Source organism: Bubalus bubalis, chromosome 12 (genome assembly GCF_019923935.1).
Source record: "Bubalus bubalis isolate 160015118507 breed Murrah chromosome 12, NDDB_SH_1, whole genome shotgun sequence".
Lineage (NCBI taxonomy): Eukaryota > Metazoa > Chordata > Mammalia > Artiodactyla > Bovidae > Bubalus > Bubalus bubalis.
In genome coordinates this window covers 21629515-21646391 of record NC_059168.1, presented here as the reverse complement: position 1 = coordinate 21646391, position 16877 = coordinate 21629515, and the positions used below count along the sequence as shown (strand labels likewise).

Below are 16877 nucleotides of genomic sequence, written 5' to 3'. Positions count from 1 at the left end.
GAACTGAACTGAACTGAAAGTTAAGGGTTGAGAAATCTGTATGCCGGTCAGGAAGCAATAGTTAGAACTGGACATGGAACAACAGACTGGTTTCAAATAGAAAAAGGAGTACGTCAAGGCTGTATATTGTCACCCTGCTTATTTAACTTATATGCAGAGTACATCATGAGAAACGCTAGGGTGGATGAAGCACAATCTGGAATCAAGATTGCTGGGAGAAATATCAATAACCTCAGATATGCAGATGACATCACCCTTATGGCAAAAAGTGAAGAAAAACTAAAGAGCCTCTTGATGAAAGTGAAAGAAGAGAGTGAAAAAGTTGGCTTAAAGCTCAGCATTCAGAAAACGAAGATCATGGCATCTGGTCCCATCACTTCACGGGAAATAGATAGGGAAACAGTGGAAACAGTGGCTGAATTTATTTTGGGGGGCTCCAAAATCACTGCAGATGGTGACTGCAGCCATGAAATTAAAAGACGCTTACTCCTTGGACGAAAAGTTATGACCAACCTAGACAGCATATTAAAAGGCAGAGACGTTACTTTGCCAACAAAGGTCCATCTAGTTAAAGCTATGGTTTGTCCAGTAGTCATGTATGGATGTAAGAGTTGGACTATAAAGAAAGCTGAGCGCAGAAGAATTGATGCTTTTGAACTGTGGTGTTGCAGAAGACTCTTGAGGGTCCCTTGGACTGTAAGGAGATCCAACCAGTCCGTCCTAAAGGAAATCAGTCCTGAATATTCATTGGAAGGACTGATACTGAAGCTGAAACTCCAATACTTTGATATCCTGATGGGAAGAGCTGACTCATTGTAAAAGACCCTGATGCTGGGAAAGATTGAAGGCAGGAGGAGAAGGGGATGACAGAGGATGAGATGGTTGGATGGCGTCACTGACTCAATGGACATGAGTCTGAGTAAACTCCGGGAGTTGGGGATGGACAGGGAGGCCTGTTGTGCTGCAGTCCATGGGGTTGCAAAGAGTCGGACACAGCTGAGTGACTGACTTGACTGAATGTTAACGGTGAAGCTTAGGTTCAGAAACAACAACAAAGTATGGTGCCATGGAAAGAACAAGTTTTTTGGAAGCAAATAGATTTGAATTCAGGTTCCAGTTCTACTGCAAGATCTTTGGCAATTTCTTTATGGCTTCTGGGCCTCCGTTTTCATCATAGGTAAAGTGAAGCTAGTAGTTTTTTCTTTGAGAAATTACATGAGAATTAAATTAGATACAGAGCTTCTTAGGTGGCACTAGTGTTATAGAATCCTCCTACAAATGCAGGAGGCATAACAGACACAGTTTCAATTCCTGAGTCAGGAAGATCCCCTGGAAGAGGAAATGGCACCCTACTCCAGTATTCTTGTCAGAAGAACCCCATGAACAGAGAAGCCTGTTGGGCTACAGTCCACAGGATTGCAAGAGTCAAGACACGACTTAGCAACTGAACAACAAAAAATATATCTTGAAACAAATCTGCAATCCCTGTTTCAGGTTAAGGCGGCCTTAAGCCTACATGCCGGGGTCCAGCCCCAGCTGATCCAGGGTATTCGAAGGAGAGACGGCGTAGGCGAGGATCAGGAAACAACTGCTTAATTAAACGTTAATTAAGGATATAAAGAGTAATAGAATGAGGATAGCTCAGTGAGGAAATTCAGTGGAGAAAAGAGGCTGAATAAAATTCCAAAACAGGGAATTTACGTCACCTACGAAGGCCGCAGGTGTCCTCCCATTCTCCCGAAGGAGAGGAGACACTAAGGCCTCCCTGGTCAGATCTTAAAAGCCCAGGCAAAATTAGTAGGCTTGACGAGCTTCCCCGCCTCAGAGGAAAAATTCAGCCAGAAAGTGAAAGAAAGAACGACATGGGGAGACCAGATTTCGGTGAACAAAAAAGGGGCGTACTTTATTTTCCAAAGTAGTTTTATACCTTAAGTTGTGCATAGAGGATTAATGGGGGAAGGGGTGGAGTCATGCAAGGACAGCAGTTCCTGGTCCTAATCGAAGCCAGGCTTTCAAACTTATCATATGCAAAAATTCAGGTGATTTACATCATCTTCTGGCCAGGAGGCCTGTTAACATTTTAAGAAACTTATTTTTCTCTAAAGGTGATTATTCTAAAGTCAGGCGCCAGCCTCCAAAAAAGCATTGGACAAAGCTGCATTCCTATAGGGCAAAGGTGAGGTGGGCTCAATCAAGAAAAGAATTAACTCAAGGGTCCAAGGTTACAAACATTGAGGCTACTACTTACATTTCTATACACCCATTATATCAATCAATACACTGCCAAGGACACAGTAGGTAAGGGATATGGAGACTTAGCAGCAAACATTGGCCCAACAAGTGAAAAACCCTTCACCAATACCATTTCTAATCAATCTTTTAACTACTCAAAGGAATCTGTGTTTAGACAGTTTAGAACATCTCCTGCCTCTCACAGTTGGGAGGCTCTGAACAATCATGTGGCCGGAAAAACCTATTCAGGCAGGCTAGAGGATTTCCAAAGGAGTTTGTAGGTTGAAACACTGTCACACCCAGGAATTATTAACTGGAGCTGTAAGCTAACTCTTTTTTCAGAGAGAGGTAGTGGGGGACAGTCCCCCGTAAAGTCAGAGGTGTAGGTGAAAGCACAAAGCAGAAAGTAGGCAGACTCTGGTTTGGGGGGTAGATGCTTGAGAATTTCCAGGGGGACTCCTGAGGCTCGATCCCACCTTTGTGTATGCCGAGTCTCCTTCCTCATGACCTTTGCCACGGGCGGAGTTCCTCACGCTGGCTCCTGGCAGTGATAGACTTCCAGTTGAGCTATTCCAGATCCTGAAAGATTATGCTGTGAAAGTGCTGCACTCAATATGCAATATGCCGGGAGATGGCTCCCGGCACCTACAAATGAGGCATATTTCAGAGACGATTAAGTGGGTTCCCGGGTCAGCAGGTAGTGTGTGGCCAAAGATAAAGCAGACCCTGAGACCACCCGGCTTTATGCAGTCTGATAAGCAAACTAAGCTGAGAAGCCGTGCTTTCTGGTGAGTGCAGGGAAGGCAGTGGGGGCATGAGTCAAAACCGAGCTAGAAATCAAAGAGCCAGCACTGCACAGTGCTTGGTGCACTCAAGAGGGTTCCTGCCTTCCAAAACTTCCAGGAAGCGTTAACAATTGTTTTCCAAAAGCCAGGTTATTTCTCAGACTTTAAGAAATATGAAGGTAACTACACCAGGGTTTCTCCCCTAAGGTGATAGGCAAAGGCTTTGATGAAAAATCCCCAGGAAGCTCAAGTCAGTGGGTAAAAGCCTGACCTTGGGGCTTGCAAACTTGTCACAGCTGAGACCTTGTGAATGCCAAGGCTGGAGATCTCTGTGAATGGCCCGGACCTTCACCCCCTGTGTCTCCCCAAGGACAGCCAATGCTTCCCCTGCGGAAGCTTCTGCTAATACTCCTTATGACTGATTAACGCCTTTGAAGGCCTTAAGTGTTTTCACTGGTTACAGAGCAGTGTTAGCCCCTCCTGGGCGACATCAGGGAGCCTTTGAGCTGGTTCCACAGCAGCCACAGGTTATCATTCTAATAGCCTGTTAAAAGTCTTCTACTTAGGACTTAAAATTGTAACTTGCTCCACTTAATTGTTCCCTTTTGTTTTGTTTTGTTTTGTTTTTAAAGGCTCAGTGCTTTTCTTTGTAAACATTTAGTAACAGGAATTAAGAAATAGAACTGCAAATGGAGCAGTGTTGGTTTTGTTCACTTGGGCTTTTTCCTATCAAAATGTGGTACCTGCTCTCTGTATTTTCCTTCCCAGGATGGAGAACTCAGCACGTGACTGAAATCAGAGGGATGTGAGAGGGCTGAGGAAGGCATGCAGAGGCATGGATGCAGGGCAGGAGGGGGTGAGACACAGGACAAAGAGGAGGTGGGATGTGGTGGTGGGTGGAAGAGACAGCCAGCGTGGTTGGGAGATTAAGCCAATAAGTAAATATGCTGTGATAATAGGGGCCAATATTCTCATTGCTAGGGAAGGTATTTATAAACACTGAAACAGGAAAGTCTGGGAAACCCTGAGGGTTTAAGATTGAAACCAAAGTATTGGTACGTACTTAGCTTTCATTATGTGTGTATAAATATATACATGCACACAAATATATAAATACTATAGATGAATATGTGTGGATTATATGTACATACATTAACATGCACACATATATCTCATATATATATGTGTGTGTATATATATATATACATATTTCCTATATCTGTCCACTGAGTGAATGACATAAAAGCATCGATACCCCATTAGCAATTAAAACATTGAGTGCCCAAATCTTGGTCTCTGAATATACCCTTTATTAAAGGAAACCAGGGACTTACCATGTGGTACTGCCAATGCAGGAGACGGGGGTTCAGTCCCTGGGTCAGGAAGATACCCTGGAGGAGGAAATGGAAACCCACTTCAGTATTCTTGCCTAAAGAACACCATGGACAGAGAATCCTGGCAGGCTATAGTCCAAGGGGTCGCAAAGAGTCAGACACAACTGAGCACATAAGCACAACGCAAAAGAAACCAGAGATCCTTGGAAAAATGGCCGATTCCAGGCCTACAACTGGGAAAGTACGAGTTGAATCTGAAACATCATCTTATACCAGAAAATAAGGAAATGGTTAATGAACAATGGGGATATGCAATAATGTGGATGAATTGCAAAAAACGTTAGGCTGAGTAAAAGGATTGTTGCACAAAATACATATTGTATTAGTCCATCTGTATGAAGTTCTAGAAAGGATATCTATAGTGGGAAAAAATCAGAGCAGTAGTTGTCTAGTGAGGGGAGTGGTGGGGAGAAATGGTGTACCCAGAAAGGGGCATTAGAGAACTCTCAGTTATGGTAAAATTCTCTCTGGATAGAAGTCTGAGTTCTGCAGATGTACACACTAGTGAAAACTTATCAGATGGTACACCTAAGATTTGTGTGTTTCCCGTGTAAATGTTCCCTCAAAAGGAAAGAAGACAAACTAGAAACATATTAAACTATAGTTGTTGATATGTATACTGCAGCATTCAGGGGAAAGTGTACTGATTGACGTCAGCAAATTACTCTGAAGTGCATCCCCGGAAATGAAGTGAATCAATGGATGCACAGAGAGATAAGTAGATTTGTGATGAAGGAAGTATAGTAAAATGTTAATTGTACAGTCCGGATGATAGATGCATGTGTTCCCTGTAGATTTCTTTTTATCTGTCCTGTATGTTTGAAAAATCCCATAATAAAGTGTTGGGAATTTTTTTAAACCTTGCCATGGCCTAAGAGTGGAACGACTTTACTAAGGTGAAACAGTATAAGACAAAAAGCTGGACCAACTGAGAAGCCCAGACAAATTGCACTGGTGTATTTTCTTCCTAGAGTGTGTCCTTAAAGAAATGTGATAGAGGTACATCTATAGGTCAGTTCTTCCCATCAGCCCTCATGTTGGGATCAATAAGAATGACTACCCATCTGACCATTGACAGATTGCTCTTATCCACCAAATCAGCCTGATCATTTTTACTTCCTCTGAAAGTGTTACCAGTTAAATTGCATGAAAACAGTGTGTTTGAATATAAATGAATGTCCTTTCATTCCTATTCTATATCAGCAGTTGTCTACTGAAGACTAGGCCTCAGATTTGAATATATTATTTTTTGCTAGTATATTATAATGGTAATGCATGATATATTATAAATAATGTTCTGCTAATTGCTTTCACCTGTTATATCCCTGGACAGCTTTCCATGTTAATACATATAAATTACATCATCTGCAAAATGGAAACATGATAATTGTGAAGACAAATTTAATATTTATAAATAACTTACAGCAATGTCTGGCATGTAGTAATTGTTTAACTAAGATGAGCTGCGGAACAACAGACTGGTTCCAAATAGGAAAAGGAGTACGTCAAGGCTGTATATTGTCACCCTGCTTATTTAACTTATATGCAGAGTACATCATGAGAAATGCTGGGCTGGAAGAAGCACAAGCTGGAATCAAGATTGCCGGGAGAAATATCAATAACCTCAGATATGCCGATGACACCACCCTTATGGCAGAAAGTGAAGAGGAACTAAAAAGCCTCTTGATGAAAGTGAAAGAGGAGAGTGAAAAAGTTGGCTTAAAGCTCAACATTCAGAAAACGAAGATCATGGCATCTGGTCCCATCACTTCATGGGAAATAGATGGGATGCAGTGTAAACAGTGTCAGACTTTCTTTATTGGGCTCCACAATCACTGCAGATGGTGATTGCAGCCATGAGATTAGAAGACGCTTGCTCCTTGGAAGGAAAGTTATGACCAACCTAGATAGCATATTGAAAAGCAGAGATATTACTTTGCCAACAAAGGTCCATCTAGTCAAGGCTATGGTTTTTCCAGTGGCCATGTATGGATGTGAAAGTTGGACTGTGAAGAAAGCTGAGTGCTGAAGAATTGATGCTTTTGAACTGTGGTGTTGGAGAAGACTCTTGAGAGTCTCTTGGACTGAAAGGAGATCCAACCAGTCCATTTTAAAGGAAATCAGTCCTAGGTGTTCTTTGGAAGGACTGATGCTGAAGCTGAAACTCCAGTACTTTGGCCACCTCATGCGAAGAGTTGACTCATTGGAAAAGACTCATGCTGGGAGGGATTCGGGGCAGGAGAAGGGGACGCCAGAGGATGAGATGGCTGGGTGGCATCACTGACTCGATGGACGTGAGTCTGAGTGAACTCCGGGAGTTGGTGATGGACAGGGAGGCCTGGCGTGCTGTGATTCATGGGGTCGCAAAGAGTCGGACATGACTGAGCAACTGAGCTGAACTGAACTGATTGCTATTTCATTGTAAAGATGTTTCATAGTTTGTGTAATTTATTGATGGTCAGGTTGCTGTTAGTTTTCCCAACTACAAATACTGTGGAATTAAAGTCATACCTATATATTTATATAGGTATATATTACTAGGATAAATTCCTAAAAGTAGAAGTTCTGGGTTACAGAGATTGTACCCTGTACCAATTATGTATCTACTGTCTCTCAGCCAAACACCATCCTTCTACACTTTTTTTTCCCCCCAGCCTGGGCTGCTGCTGCTGCTGCTAAGTCGCTTCAGTCATGTCTGACTCTGTGCGACCCCATAGATGGCAGCCCACCAGGCTCCCCCCATCCCTGGGATTCTCCAGGCAAGAACACTGGAGTGGGTTGCCATTTCCTTCCCCAATGCATGAAAGTGAAAAGTGAAAGTGACGTCGCTCAGTTGTGTCCATGGGATTTTCCAGGCAAGAGTACTGGAGTGGGGTGCCATTGCCTTCTCCACCAGCCTGTGCTAGGAATTTCTAAACTCCCTTTCCCAGAATTTCCAGCTGACCTCTTTAGGGTTTCCAAGAAGATATTGCCAAACTAACCTTCAAAATGGTTGCATCAGTTTGAATTCCTAGCAACAGTGTATCAAAGGGTCTGTTTGCCTAGTTACAAAGTTTCCTAAGAATCTTCAGGGGTGGGGCCCAGGCATCTGTGTTTTCTAAGAGCATCACCCAATGCACAGTCAGAGGGAAGCCACAGTTGTACATCGGATTCTCAAAGTGTGTCCCTAGACCAGCAGTGTGGGCACCAACTGGGAGTTCGTTAGGAATATAGAAATCTCAGGAGCTGCATCTTAACAAGATCCCCAGGGGATTCAAATGCCTATTAAGGCTTGAGAAACACTGCTCTATAAAGGAATCTGTCAGATGAGTAGCAACAGATCATGTGCTGATATAATTTGGTGGCCCTAATTACTGAAGGAGAATACAAAATCAAAACAAAAATTGAGTACAAATTGAATATTTATTTACAATGAAGTAAGAAGTCATAATATTATAAAATACTAATTTCTAAAACTGAAAAACTGCAAACATCACAAAAACCGGGGGTGGGGGGGGAGGGTGAGGGGGGGCGGCAGAATGACAAACCATATTTCCTGATGAGCTGCCTGAAGTACAAGCACAATTTTTTTCCAAATTGTTAGTCATCTCTTTATATAATTTTTAATATAATTTTTCTATAAGGAAATGAGGATAATTCAGTCTACTAGAAATTTATTTATTCATTATTGATAATTTAGAAAAGTTTTTTTTCCAACTTCTAATTCATTACAGTGTCATGTAACATTTTTAGAGTTTTGTCAAATTTGGGCTAAGCTCTAACCAGTTTCCTTCATCTATGAGCCAAAAGAGTCATGACATTTCAGGCTTCTTTTGCAGTGGCTAATTTTAAATACCAATGACACTCATTAACTTTTCTGTAGTCCATGTCCTCATGCAGACCATTACTTTTATCCTCCTTCTGTTCTTTGTCCTGGAGTGTCCCAAATCACATAAATTTCCTCTCATTTTTGTTACTGCTTTGTCTATGTTTTCTTTGCTGTTGTGGTCGTTTCCTATCTTTTTGATTTTGGCCATCAGAGTCTTTAGCTTCCGTTGTGATAAGAGAGTTTTCAATATTTTAAAGTCTCTGCTAGTCTTCTTTCTTTTAGTTTAAATCATCAATTTCCATTAAGATACATCCTTCCTTTCCTCTTTGAGTTTTAGTCTATCAGCCATTCTGAAAATGGATACAAAATTAGTCCAAAATTAAGGCATGCATAAGAGCAAGTCAAATATATTTCTAAATTGTGTCTATAATATATTGAGCTACATAATAGTATAATCAAATTACTCTTATACTACATCTATCACCTTACTGATGAATATAGGAGTTCTGTCACTAGAACCCTTGTTTCTTGAGGACTTTTTAATGAATTGTATCAATACTGCATGCTGTTTCATCTAAAACCAATACAATTCATCTCGACAAGATGTGTCAGATATGTAAAGGCTTATTCTGTGATGCATAAAACCTGCAAAATCAGAGACTTACGTCTTACAGTACTGCTTAAAGGTTTTTGCCCCTACAAACACAGACATTCTGGAAAATTCTATTTTGAGCACACATAATCAAAACAAGGGAAAACAGTGTGTTTATAATTATACATGCTGCTTTATTGAGTATATTCCTGCTGAAAGAACATTTCCATTTTGTTTAGGCATCATTGAAAACTGAATCCTCCATTTATAACTTTTCATGTTTGATGACTAGAAGAATTTTCAACAGACTATCTTCTGGCTCTGTACATTTCAAAATCTTGTCCCTCTCCCAATCCCCACATGCTTCCAGTGCCAAGTATTATAGGATAAGTTCATTCCATGGCATCATCAGTGGCCTTGCCCCTTCATGCCACACTTAGTGAGTGAGCATGCATTGGTATCAATACAATGCATTAAAAAGTCCTGAAGAAACAGGATTCTAGTGACAGAACCCCTTATATTCATCAATAAGGTGATAGATGTGGTATAAGAGTAATTTGATTATACTCTTATGTCACTCAAAACATTATATAGACGCAATTGAGAAGTGTTTTGACTTGTTCTTGTGCATGCCATTCAGCACAGGGAATAGTAGAAATATTTCTGGAAGCCAGACCTATATTAGAATAACTAGTAACAATGCAACTATACACAAAAGTAACTCTAGGCTACATGGAATTGTATCATTAATATCTTCAACCCAATTTCTCTTTATCTGAACCCCAAACATGCCCACAACCAATTCAAGGCCACCCCACACCTGGGGAATTGCAATGAAGGGAGAGTGGGGAGTAAAACGAGATAGTTGTCTTAACCAATTTCAGTTAAAATATTTTACTTTTTGAAACTTTACAAAAATATATGACCAAGGAAAAGATATTGATGGGCCCCTCCCAGGGCTTCTGAAAAGAGCTGTGCATGCAAAGATCCTTGAAGCTTAAGCTCATTAAGTTCACAATCTGTCCCTGCAGAGAAGCACGTAGGATCAAAATGCTAAAGCAGATAAATACTTCAGAGGTCCTAGTAGAACCCCCTTGACACAAACATGGGGAAACTGAGGTCCTCAGAGGTTATGTGACTTCCCCAGGATCACCCATGGGCTTAGTGACAGAGCTGGGACTAGACGCTTGCCTCCAAGCCAAGTGTTCTTTCTCTAGAGTGCTTGTAGACTTGCAATTTTTCCTCTTAGGACTTTTATGCTTTTTGTTTGTTTGTTTGTTTACTGCAGTGGTCTTCATTGCTGCACCTGGGCTTTCTCTAGCTGTGGCGAGTGAGTCTACTCTCTAGTTGTGGTACAAGGGCTTCTCATTGAGGTGGCTTCTTGTTGCAGAGCACGGCCTCTAGGGTGCAGGCTTCAGTAGTTGTGGTACACAGGCTCCGCTGCCCCATGATGTGTGGAATCTTCCCAGACCAGGGATAGAACCCATGTCCCCTGCATTGGTAGGCAGATTCTCAACCACTGGACCACCAGGGAAGTCTAAGACTTTTACACTTTGAGAGCTAAACTTATGCCCAATGAAGGAAACAAAATATTAGAAGAGGTGTCCCTTCAGATTTCATTTAGGCAAAGTGTCCAAAAAATACCCCTTATCCCTGTGACCAGTCTCACAGCCTCTCAAGAAGTACTTGCCAACAGAGATAGCTTGCTGATCCACTGGATCTTACGTGGCAAAGAAAAAAAACATTCCTTCCATAAGTCATAACAAACATGTTGATGAGATGTAGTTTGATACCAAAACAGGCATTCTCTACCCCAAAGAAGGAAGGACTACCTCGTGCTAATACTAATGCCAATGTTAACCTATTACATGGGTTTCATGCTGTGGTTCTCTTCTGATTTGTGCCTTGAGATAAAGATTTCATATCCTTCATTTAAATTACATAATCTGTTGGGTTTTCATGGGCTGCAGCATGTTTCTATACTAAATTTCAGTGTAGTCATTTCCACTGTGAAGATTTATTTAGTCTGAAAATTCACACCACACAATTAACTTACATATCTGCTACCCACGGAAAAGAAATGCAAAAAAGCAAAATGGCTGTATGGGGAGGCTTTACAAATAGCTGTGAAAAGAAGAGAAGTGAAAAGCAAAGGAGAAAAGGAAAGATATAAGCATCTGAATGCAGAGTTCCAAAGAATAGCAAGAAGAGATAAGAAAGCTTTCCTCAGTGATCAATGCAAAGAAATAGAGGAAAACAACAGAATGGGAAAGACTAGAGATCTCTTCAAGAAAATTAGAGATACCAAGGGGAAATTTCATGCAAAGATGGGCTCGATAAAGGACAGAAATGGTATGGACCTAACAGAAGCAGAAGATATTAAGAAGAGGTGGCAAGAATACACAGAAAACTGTACAAAAAAGATCTTCACGACCCAGATAATCACAATGATATGATCACTCATCTAGAGCCAGACATCCTGGAATGTGAAGTCAAGTGGGCCTAAGAAAGCATCACTACGAACAAAGCTAGTGGAGGTGATGGAATTCCAGTGGAGCTATTTCAAATCCTGAAAGATGATGCTGTGAAAGTGCTGCACTCAATATGCCAGCAAATTTGGAAAACTCAGCAGTGGCCACAGGACTGGAAAAGGTCAGTTTTCATTCCAATCCCAAAGAAAGGCAAGGCCAAAGAATGCTCAAACTACCACACAATTGTACTCATCTCACATGCTAGTAAAGTAATGCTCAAAATTCTTCAAGACAGGCTTCAGCAATACGTGAACCGTGAACTTCGATGTTCAAGCTGGTTTTAGAAAAGGAAGACGATCCCTTGCATTCCTATACACTAATAATGAGAAAATAGAAAGAGAAATTAAGGAAACAATTTCATTCACCATTGCAACGAAAAGAATAAAATACTTAGGAATATATCTACCCAAAGAAACTAAAGACCTATATATAGAAAACTATAAAACACTGATGAAAGAAATCAAAGAGGACACTAATAGATGGAGAAATATACCATGTTCATGGATTGGAAGAATCAATATAGTGAAAATGAGTATACTACCCAAAGCAATCTATAGATTCAATGCAATCCCTATCAAGCTACCAACGGTATTCTTAACAGAGCTAGAACAAATAATTTCACAATTTGTATGGAAATACAAAAAAACCTCAAATAGCCAAAGCTATCTTGAAAAAGAAGAATGGAACTGGAGGAATCAACCTGCCTGACTTCAGGCTCTACTACAAAGCCACAGTCATCAAGACAGTATGGTACTGGCACAAAGACAGAAATATAGATCAATGGAACAAAATAGAAAGCCCAGAGATAAGTCCACGCACATATGGACACCTTATCTTTGACAAAGGAGGCAAGAATATACAGTGGATTAAAGACAATCTCTTTAACAAGTGATGCTGGGAAAACTGGTCAACCACTTGTAAAAGAATGAAACTAGAACCTTTCTAACAACATACACAAAAATAAACTCAAAATGGATTAAAGATCTAAACATAAGGCCAGAAACTATAAAACTCCTAGAGGAGAACATAGGCAAAACACTCTCCGACATACATCACAGCAGGATCCTCTATGACCCACCTCTCAGAATATTGGATATAAAAGCAAAAATAAACAAATGGGACCTAATAAAACTTAAGAGCTTCTGCACAACAAAAGAAACCATAAGCAAGGTGAAAAGACAGCCTTCAGAATGGGAGAAAATAATAGCAAATGAAGCAACTGACAAACAACTAATCTCAAAAATATACAAGCAACTCCTACAGCTCAATTCCAGAAAAATAAATGATCCAATCAAAAAATGGGCTAAAGAACTAAATAGACAATTCTCCAAAGAAGACATACAGATGGCTAACAAACACATGAAAAGATACTCAACATCACTTATTATCAGAGAAATGCAAATCAAAACCACTATGAGGTACCATTTCACACCAGTCAGAATGGCTGTGATCCAAAAGTCTACAAGCAATAAATTCTGGAGAGGGTGTGGAGAAAAGGGAACCCTCTTACACTGTTGGTGGGAATGCAAACTAGTACAGCCACTATGGAGAACAGTGTGGAGATTCCTTAAAAAACTGGAAATAGAACTGCCTTATGATCCAGCAATCCCACTGCTGGGCATACACACTGAGGAAAGCAGAATTGAAAGAGACACGTGTACCGCAATGTTCATCGCAGCACTGTTTATAATAGCCAGGACATGGAAGCAACCTAGATGTCCATCAGCAGATGAATGGATAAGAAAGCAGTGGTACATATACACAATGGAGTATTACTCAGCCATTAAAAAGAATACATTTGAATCAGTTCTAATGAGGTGGATGAAACTGGAGCCTATTATACAGAGTGAAGTAAGCCAGAAAGAAAAACACCAATACAGTATACTAACGCATATATATGGAATTTAGAAAGATGGTAACAATAACCCTGTATACGAGACAGCAAAAGAGACACTGATGTATAGAACAGTCTTATGGACTCTGGGAGAGGGAGAAGGTGGGATGATTTGGGAGAATGGCATTGAAACATGTACAATATCATATATGAAACGAGTCGCCAGTCCAGGTTCGATGCATGATACTGGATGCTTGGGGCTGGTGCACTGGGATGACCCAGAGGGATAGTATGGGGAGGGAGGAGGGAGGAGGGTTCAGGATGGGGAACACATGTATACCTGTGGTGGATTCATATTGATATATGGCAAAACCAAAACAATATTGTAAAGTTAAAAAATTAAATAAAAAAATTAAATAAAATAAAGAAAAGGAAGAGGAACCAGAGATCAAATTGCCAACATCTGCTGGATCATCGAAAAAGCAAGAGAGTTCCAGAAAAACATCTATTTCTGCTTTATTGACTATGCCAAAGCCTTTGACTGTATGGATCACAATAAACTGTGGAAAATTCTGAGAGAGGGGAATACCAGACCACCTGACCTGCCTCTTGAGAAATTTGTATGCAGGTCAGGAAGCAACAGTTAGAACTGGACGTGGAACAACAGACTGGTTCCAAATAGGAAAAGGAGTACGTCAAGGCTGTATATTATCACCCTGCTTGTTTAACTTATATGCAGAGTACATCATGAGAAACACTGGGCTGGAAGAAGCACAAGCTGGAATCAAGATTGCTGGGAGAAATATCAATAACCTCAGATATGCAGATGACACCACCCTTATGGCAGAAAGTGAAGAGGAACTAAAAAGCCTCTTGATGAAAGTGAAAGAGGAGAGTGAAAAAGTTGGCTTAAAGCTCAACATTCAGAAAATGAAGATCATGGCATCCGGTCCCATCACTTCATGGGAAATAGATGGGGAAACAGTGGAAACAGTGTCAGACTTTACTTTTTTGGGCTCCAAAATCACTGCAGATGGTGACTGCAGCCATGAAATTAAAAGATGCTTACTCCTTGGAAGGAAAGTTATGTCCAACCTAGATAGCATATTGAAAAGCAGAGACATTACTTTGCCAACAAAGGTCTGTCTAGTCAAGGCTATGGTTTTTCCTGTGGTCATGTATGGATGTGAGAGTTGGACTGTGAAGAAGGCTGAGTGCTGAAGAATTGATGCTTTTGAACTGTGGTGTTGGAGAAGACTCTTGAGAGTCCCTTGGACTGCAAGGAGATCCAACCAGTCCATTCTGAAGGAGATCTGCCCTGGGATTTCTTTGGAGGGAATGATGCTAAAGCTGAAACTCCAGTACTTTGGCCACCTCATGCGAAAAGTTGACTCGTTGGAAAAGACTCTGATGCTGGGAGGGATTGGGGGCAGGAGGAGAAGGGGATGACAGAGGATGAGATGGCTGGATGGCATCACTGACTCGATGGACATGAGTCTGAGTGAACTCCGGGAGTTGGTGATGGACAGGGAGGCCTGGCGTGCTGCAATTCATGGGGTCACAAAGAGTCGGGCACGACCTAGCGACTGAACTGAACTGAACTGCTATCTGGGCTATATTCTATGGTCCTCGTGCAAGCAACAGTCATTTATTGGATGCCCCTGCTGTGCTGGCCTTATAATAGGGGAAATAGAAGAAGCATGTGACATCAGTGAGGAACTACAAAGATGAAAGACACAAGATGTTGCCCTTGTGGAGGTCCTACACAAGAGGGAGCACCCGATTCCTGAAGCAACCATTGCAATACAACATGGTAGAGTCTGAGAGCACAGAGGAAGGACAATGTCGCTCAGCCAGGACGGGGGATTCAAGAAGGCTTGGGGCTTCCCTGGCAGCTCAGCTGGTAAAGAATCCACCTGCAATGTGGGAGACCTGGGTTCGATCCCTGGGTTGGGAAGATCCCCTGGAGAAGGGAAAGGCTACCCACTCCAGTATTCTGGCCTGGAGAATTCCATGGACTGTATAGTCCATGGGGTCACAAAGAGTTGGACACGACTGAGCGACTTTCACTTTGGAAAGCTGACCTTTGAGTTAATTCTCAAAAGCAAATGTTCACCAGAGACAGGAGAGGAAGGACATTAAAAGGAGAAGGGCCAAACTGTGCAAAGACTTGGCGATGCAAAGGAGAATATTTAGGAGACAACTATAAGTTTACTGGGACTATAACCCAGGAGCCTGGGAGCAGGGAAGGTAGTAGCAGGGGAAAAAAAAATGTGAAGACTGACATATCCACCTGGTCTTGGTGCACCATACTAAAGAGTTTGAACTTGCTTCTGAGGCAAGAGTAAGATTTTAGGCAGTGTGATGACATAATATGTGTTTAGGAAAGCCAAGTGTAGGAGGCAGGGAGTGACAATGCTGTGTGTGGCAAAGGTCCAAGCAAGAAATAAAGAACCTGAGCTGGGAAAAATCCCAATGACTAGGATGACAACACCCACTGGCAAAGGATCTCAAGAGGTATGTTCATATAACCATCTCACTGTAAAAGTCTATAACTAGAATTGTCAGGCCTGGATAACTGGACAAGAGCCCTCCCTATCTTCTTCAATACAGCAAGTATTTATTTACAACATAAAATTCCCAAGTCACCTCTATAAGTATCCCAGTATGACTTATATCTGACCATTCTCTCTGGTTCTAGCCTGATGATGTCACATGCCATTCACTTTTTTTCTTTTTCACAGTCATCAGGGTTCTATGTAAATGGGCTAATATGTCTGATTTGTAGAGACAACATTCATATAAGAGGTTTGGAACCTGAGTCAAACAAGAAAACACAGTAATGTACTGGCCCAGTGGGAATGAAAGTGTCCGTTTATTACTAAGACAGTAAGCACCCAATAATCCCCCAAATGCAGAGTTTGTTGGTAAAAGCAAAACTGGAGAAAAAAAGATTAAACTTTAAGACAAAAGGGGCCTCTGCCCCCATCCCAAATCTGTCTTGAAGCTAGAACACTCAGACATGTCTATGATAAATGGACCCTCAGAATGGACTGCAAGTCCATTCAGCCACTGGGATGGATGAGGTCTGCTGGGAAGCAGCAGGAAAAGGGGGGAGTTATCTACCTCTTCCCCATGAGCAGTTGTGCTCAGATTTTCTTTCAAGAGAGAGGGAGAGGAAGAGACGCCGAATGCTTTTGTCCAGACAGTGGGAGGCAGAGGAAGTCAAAGGCCTTGCCTTAGACGCACGTATCCTTGTCAGTCAAATGTGGCGAAGGAATTTCACAGATTCAGACCAGTCAGATTAATCAGGAAGTCCCAGTAAGAGGATGTAGAGAGGCAGAAATGCCTTACCCACATGGTAAGAGGTGCAGACATGTTTGGTGGAAGGCAGGGGTAGACAAATAGTATACAGAATGCCCAGGAAATCTGGATTTCAGACAAACAACAGATAATCTCATAGTATAAGTATGTCCCAAATACAGCATGGGACATGCACTAAAAAAATGTATTCATCATTTATGTGAAATCCAGATGAAACTGGGCATCCCATACTTTATAAGATAAAGCTAACAGCCCTAGTGGAAGAATCTTCTTCCGCAGCCTAGGTGTTCACCTCCCCACATCTGAATTAGACTCTCAGGGTTCTAGAAATGGAGAACTTTAAAATCACCCAGTCCATCCACTTAAATGTATCTGAA

The 16877-nt window shown here is 41.4% G+C and overlaps 1 long non-coding RNA gene across 2 annotated transcripts in view; it reads right to left on the bottom strand.

Annotated features, from left to right (window-relative positions):
* Positions 1 to 7921: 7921 nt before the first annotated feature.
* Positions 7922 to 16877, bottom strand: part of LOC123328436 — a 48371-nt gene continuing 39415 nt past the window's right edge. For both annotated transcript variants that reach the window (XR_006543258.2, XR_006543259.2), the window contains exon 3: positions 7922 to 8569. This is a non-coding gene — a long non-coding RNA (uncharacterized LOC123328436). The remainder of the gene's footprint in view (positions 8570 to 16877) is intronic.